Here is a 5,978-nt window from a genome sequence, read left to right as displayed (position 1 = left end):
GAGCAACTGGTAGTCAGAGGTACACTATTTCTGAACCTGGATGTTCTGTTTAGCTTGCTTTTAGCACCAGCCTCTGTGTGGCCCAACTGGAAGTAAGCATGGCTGAGCTGGCAGTGGAATTGTATGGTGATAGCAGTTCTGCTGATGTTTTTGTCATGCTCACCACAGGTACATAAAGGCCAGGGGCACGGTGAGGGAGCAGTACTGATGTGGAGGGATGGGGAAGTAGGCAGGAGGCGGCTAAAAAGCAGAGCCCTTAGCAAGTACCCAGAAAAGTGAAACTGATAGTGTGTGTGTGTGTGGGGGGTGTTGTTAGAACATAAGAAGAATCCTGCTGTGTCAAGTCAAAGTCTACCATTCTTATTGCAGTAGCCAGTAAGGAGTCTCTGGAAGCCCACAAGCAGGACCCGAGTGCAATAGATACTCTCCTGACTTGCAATGCACAAGAACTGGTATTCAGAGGCACATTGCCTCCAGTAGTCGAGGGAGACCACAGCCAATGTGGCTGACAGCCATAGATAGCCTGTTTTCTGGGGATGTAAATAAACAGTGACAAGCTAGTTCTGGAGAGCAGAGAATAAAATGGAAGAGTGGCAATGCTTTTATGTGTGTGTGTGTGTAACTTATGGATTTTATATTTTGCCAGCTTTAATAATTTATATATCAAAATTCTGCTGCTGGTAAGCCTATTGATGAGAAGAGTATTTGAGCTCTACATGAAAGTAAAGCACCTATCAGCCAGACCTGTTAATAAAAATAACAGGGGTTATTCTTCGGGGGTTCTGAGGACTTTCTTATAAGCCTTGAGTTGGTCAGAATCGGTAAACCCTTGAAAAACACATTTTTCACTGCAAAGAAAAAAAATCTGTTCCCAAATACTGTACATTGCAAGGTTTATAGTACTAACAGGGAGGTTTTTTTTTTACCATAGGAAACAATAATATGGTAATAATAACATTAAAAAAACGAAGCCTGTATTCCAAGACAGAAAGCTATAAATCAACAAATACAAAGGAAGGAGAGACCATGCATTTTGAATCTGGTGATAGAGGATGAGACAGAAACAGAATGTATGACTCCAGGGATTTCAGGAACAGCCGTTCATTTTCCGTTTGAAACCCTCTGGAGTGAAATATAATTAATTACCATTTCTTACTCGAAGATGAGCGAAAAATTAAGACACCAGTCCTGGAGACCATCTCTGCCGGGACTCGAACCCGGAACCTCTGGATTAGAAGTCCAGCGCGCTCGTCCATTGCGCCACAGAGACCTCACCACGAGCTCAGCATCAGGACCAGAACTGAAAAAGCACGTACCTTCTGCATCACTGCCGAGCAATTCCAGCATCCTGCTATTTCTGTACAGCTTTGTCGAAAGGGGGCAGAGCGAAAACATGGAGCTGGGATCCCGTTCCCTCTGCTGATCAAATAGGTTCCTCTCAGCGTCCCCCCACCCTCTGCTTTGGTGAGGGGGAAGGGGAGGAAAAATTCTATATATAATTCATCGGATATCTCTGCTCCTACCACAAAGGGAAGAAGAGACAGCAAAAACCTGGAGCTGGGATTGAAATATCTGTTTAGTTGGCAGCATCCATCTAAGCATCAGCACCACGGACAGCGCAAGATGCCTGAGCTTGAATGTAACAGCTGTATCCTGGGAGTGTGTGCCTCTGCCAGCATCCCCCCCACCCCCCCACCCCCGGTCTGGAAATAAGCTAATGCTGAAAAGCAGTTTCCACAGCGTTCTGGTTTTGTTAAAGAAGAGCAATGGTGTGTGTGTGTGTCTGTGTGTGTAAACTGGAAAACACAACCCACAGGTTTGCCGCAATAGCTTTTGTCTACATCTTGCACTTCCAGGAGACTGGTCCTCATCTTTTTCTGCATGTGAACAAAAATTATGCACAGGGTCAATACTTGTTAACTCAGATTGGCAGTGAATCTGGGGCATGAATAGGCCTTGGGGCATGGATGATCTTGACCAGTGGTTCCCAGTTAGCTAAGGACCCCCTGTTTTTTCCAAAGCCAAGCCATGCACCCCCTACTTCTGAAAATTCTGATATGGTAGTTTTTGTTATGTGAATGGTGCCACAGACCCACCCTGGGTAGGTTACTCGGACCCCCCTTGGAGTCCACAGATCACCAATTGGGAACCACTGCTCTGAGACAGTGGTTCCCAATTAGCTAAGCATTGCAGACTCCCATTTTTCAAAAGCCAAGCTATGGACCCCCTACATTTGAAAATTCTGATGTTTCTATTATAGTTTTTGTTGTGTGAATTGTGCCACAGGTTGGGTTACTCGGACCCGCCCCCCTTGGGGTCCACAGATCACCAATTGGGAACCACTGATCTAGGTTTTTTTTTTTTGGGGGGGGAGGTTTCTTCAGTGGTCATGCCATGATTCTGCAGCTTCTTTCTAGAGTGTTTTATGCTGTAAGGAAACCTGGTCTAGAGTCTTATTCATCAGATGCTGGGGAAGAGTTTATAGAGGTCTGTGTGGAGTGAAGAACTGTAAACGGTGAGGTTGGACGGAACTGAATTCCAAAACGATAATGTGCCACAAGTGGGTTTAAGCTTAAATTTATGCAAAGCAACTAATGGCCATTCACAACAGCCATAACTGATAATTGGGAAAATGCTAATATTGCTATGTTAACTACGTGAGACGGTCACCTCATTCTGGCTAATGTTAGGGCCGGCCCCTCATTTTGAAGTTTCCTTTGATAAGGCTGTAATTTAGCTATGATCCTTGCATTGCAGGGGGTTGGACGAGAGGACCCTTGGGTCTTTTGCAACTTCACAGTTCTAGGATTCTGTGATTCTTTCCTCCAGTGGGAACAGAGGGTCCCATGAGGATTTTCCAAAGGAATGAGAAAGGCCACCTACCTCCAATATGACAAATCTCTAATTCATCCTAATCTCTATGTGGTGGACTCAACCTTCATTGGAGCTTTTTAAGGAGATGTTGGATGGCCATCTTTCAGGGATTCTTTAGTTGTGATCCTTGCATTGCAGGGGGGTTGGACGACCCTTGGGGTTCCCTTTCAGCTCTACAATTCTAGGATTCTCTCTGGGGCCTAAGAGGCCACATGTCAGCTGAAGACCTCGATGCAACCGCGTCTCATTCCACACTTTCTGGAAGTCCTCCCAAACCCTCACTCATCTTGCAGTAGATCTGGAGCACTTCCTTCCAATGATGGCAGAGGTGTTCTACCTTGCTGTCAGGGGACTGTTGCGAGTAAAGACGCTCCAGTCTGCTCTGTCCTTAAGCGCTTTATTGTGCATACTATTTACAGTGCAGAGACATCAGAAAACATGACTGCCTAGTCTGATTCAGAACCCGGCAATGGCTTCCTTCGTGTCTTGGACCAGCATAATAGTCTGGGGACCCCAAAACCCCTTGCCCTATGTCTGGGTGCATGACCCAATGTGGGCGCCGGAAGGGGCTGCCTTCCTTCTCCCGTCCTTTGGCTGGAGCATTGCAGAGGCTCCGACACCTCGCTGCGCTGTCCTTCCTCCTCTGGCCAGCTGGGTTGGTGCCAAGGCTCTGATACGTCTTGGAGCCCCCTCTCCATTCCGTTCCATTCCTCATTCCCTCCTCCTGACCCGCTGCTTGCGCTGTCACTGGGCGAAGTGCTGGTCAGGATGACTGGGGGAGGGTCCATACCTGCCAAGTTCCTGTGGGAGAAATAAGGGGCCGGACTGGAAGTAGCAGCCCGGAAGTAGCGCTGCCGCCATTTTGGAACTGGGCGGAGCATGCTCAGAAGCGACTTTTGATGCTGCTTTGCCCAGTTCCAAAATGGCCGCCACGCCAGAAGTCGCACTGCAGCCATTTTGGAACTGGGCAGAGCTGCATCAAAAGTTGCTTCTGAGCATGCTCCGCCCCGTTCCAAAATGGCCACTGTGCCAGAATAAACCGGGAAAAAACAAAAAAAATCTGTTTTTTCAGCTGGGAACAGCTAGAAAAACGGGGGTTTCCCGGGGAATACGGGAGACTTGGCAGCTATGGGAGGGTCCCTGTAGGGAGTCCCCCTGACACTTGCAAAAATATTTGCATGATGAATCTGAGTCTTAGCACTCAGTGCCCCCACTGCTGCCAAATTCCGTAATGTCAAATATTGCGAGGGAGATTAGGTAGGCAGGGAATTCACCAGATTATATAGATTAACTTTTAAAAACCATTCATTCCTCACTCCTTGCTGGGCTCTCATGAGCACTTCAGTTGGTTCAGAGTTGCTCACTGCCTGTTGATTGATGCAAGTCTAGTGATCTAGTGATGGATGGATCTACTTCCAGCCTCTGTCTCTTTCCATACGTCCTTTCATAACTCCATTCCATCCCATTTCCACATTATTCTGTGGTTTAAACATATCTGGATGGAAATTCATAGGTTTAAATTCTCAATGATTAGGCATGTTCCCCCAATTCAAATAAATCCCAAATCCTAAGGGGAAGCAGGAGGCCTCTGAGCATAGCTGTCAAGTTTTCCCTTTTCTCGCGAGGAAGCCTATTCAGCATAAGGGAAAATCCCTTTAAAAAAGGGATAACTTGGCAGCTATGCCTCTGAGATATTTTGTGCTTGTCAAACTTGAAGTGAGATCTCCAGACAGTGACACGAGTCAACGCAGGATCTCTGAAGCACTTCATGGCACCCCGGTGATGCGGACATTTAAAAAATGACTACAGACAAGCATCTGCTGAAAGCGAAAGCAATATATCTGACCTTAGCATAATGCAGGCAACCCCAAACTGCGGCCCTCCAGATGTTTTGGCCTACAACTCCCATGATCCCTAGCTAACAGGACCAGTGGTCGGGGAAGATGGGAGTTGTAGCCCAAAACATCTGGAGGGCCGAAGTCTGGGGATGCCTGGCATAATGCTATAATGTCAGGCTGAGATTCTAAGGGTAAGGAGGGCAAACCCAAGAATGGGAAGAAGGCACAGAGGATGAGCTCTCTTATGGATGATAGACCTAGCTTGTAATAAGAGGAAATGATTTACCTGTGCTAGGGTTACCATATTCCATAGCTGTCAAGTTTTCCCTTTTCTCGTGAGGAAGCCTATTTAGCATAAGGGAATTTCCCTTTAAAAAAGGGAGAACTTGACAGCTATGCATATTCCCAAAACATGTGTTTTGGTCAAAGTTGTTGAGCTTTTCTTGGAAAATCGCTCTACTTGGCATACGTTCCCCTGGACATTTTGATGCAAAAATCTGCCCATATGCTGTTTTGCAGCCCGATTCCTGGATTCCCGGACGTATGGCAGTCCTACCTGTGCTCTCCAATCCCCGTGCTTTGGGGGAACTATGTCTCCTAGCTTAAGGAAGAAGCCAGAAAGTGCAGCAGGGGAAAGAGAGCTCCTTTGTGACTGATACATCTAGGTTGTGATCTGATGGAATGGTTTTACCCGAAAGGCAAATCCCTTTTAGTTCTTCCAACATCCATCTTTACTTGAACAGTGCCTAGTACAAAAGCCCCTGGACCAATTTGTCTGCAATTTGGAACTTCTCTCATGCCTGCAATTTTCACACCAATTTCCCACGAAACACTGAGGGAGATAAAGCGAATCTATTTTTTTTATTTTTTTACTCACCCCCAAATTGTAATGGCTGCCTTTGCAGGAAAAAAAATACTGCACCTATCCTACTGAAATGTGGAGGGCTTCATGACCTTTTGATTGAATCCAGCTAAGTTCTACTCAGAAGAGACCTAGTGAAATTAATGGACCATCATCATTAATATCAATGGGTCTACTCTGAATAGGACTGAGGATAGCTGTCTGTCAGGAATTCTTGAGCTGTGATTCCTGCATTGCAGGGACTTTGACTAGATCATAGAATCATAGTTGGAAGAGACCACAAGGGCCATCCAGTCCAACCCCCTGCTAAGCAGGAAACACCATCAAAGTATTATTGACATATGGCTGTCTAGCCTCTGCTTAAAGACCTCCAAAGAAGGAGACTCCACCACACTCCTTCGTAG

General features: G+C 46.4%; 1 non-coding gene across 1 annotated transcript; it reads right to left on the bottom strand.

The window, feature by feature from the left end:
* Positions 1-1,196: 1,196 nt before the first annotated feature.
* TRNAR-UCU (transfer RNA arginine (anticodon UCU)) lies at positions 1,197-1,270 on the bottom strand. The gene has a single exon. It is a non-coding gene; the product is annotated as a tRNA-Arg (tRNA).
* Positions 1,271-5,978: the final 4,708 nt, after the last annotated feature.

This window comes from Zootoca vivipara, chromosome 16, assembly GCF_965207765.1.
Source record: "Zootoca vivipara chromosome 16, rZooViv2.hap1.1, whole genome shotgun sequence".
Taxonomy (NCBI): Eukaryota; Metazoa; Chordata; class Lepidosauria; order Squamata; family Lacertidae; genus Zootoca; species Zootoca vivipara.
This window is presented reverse-complemented; position numbering and strand designations above follow the sequence as displayed.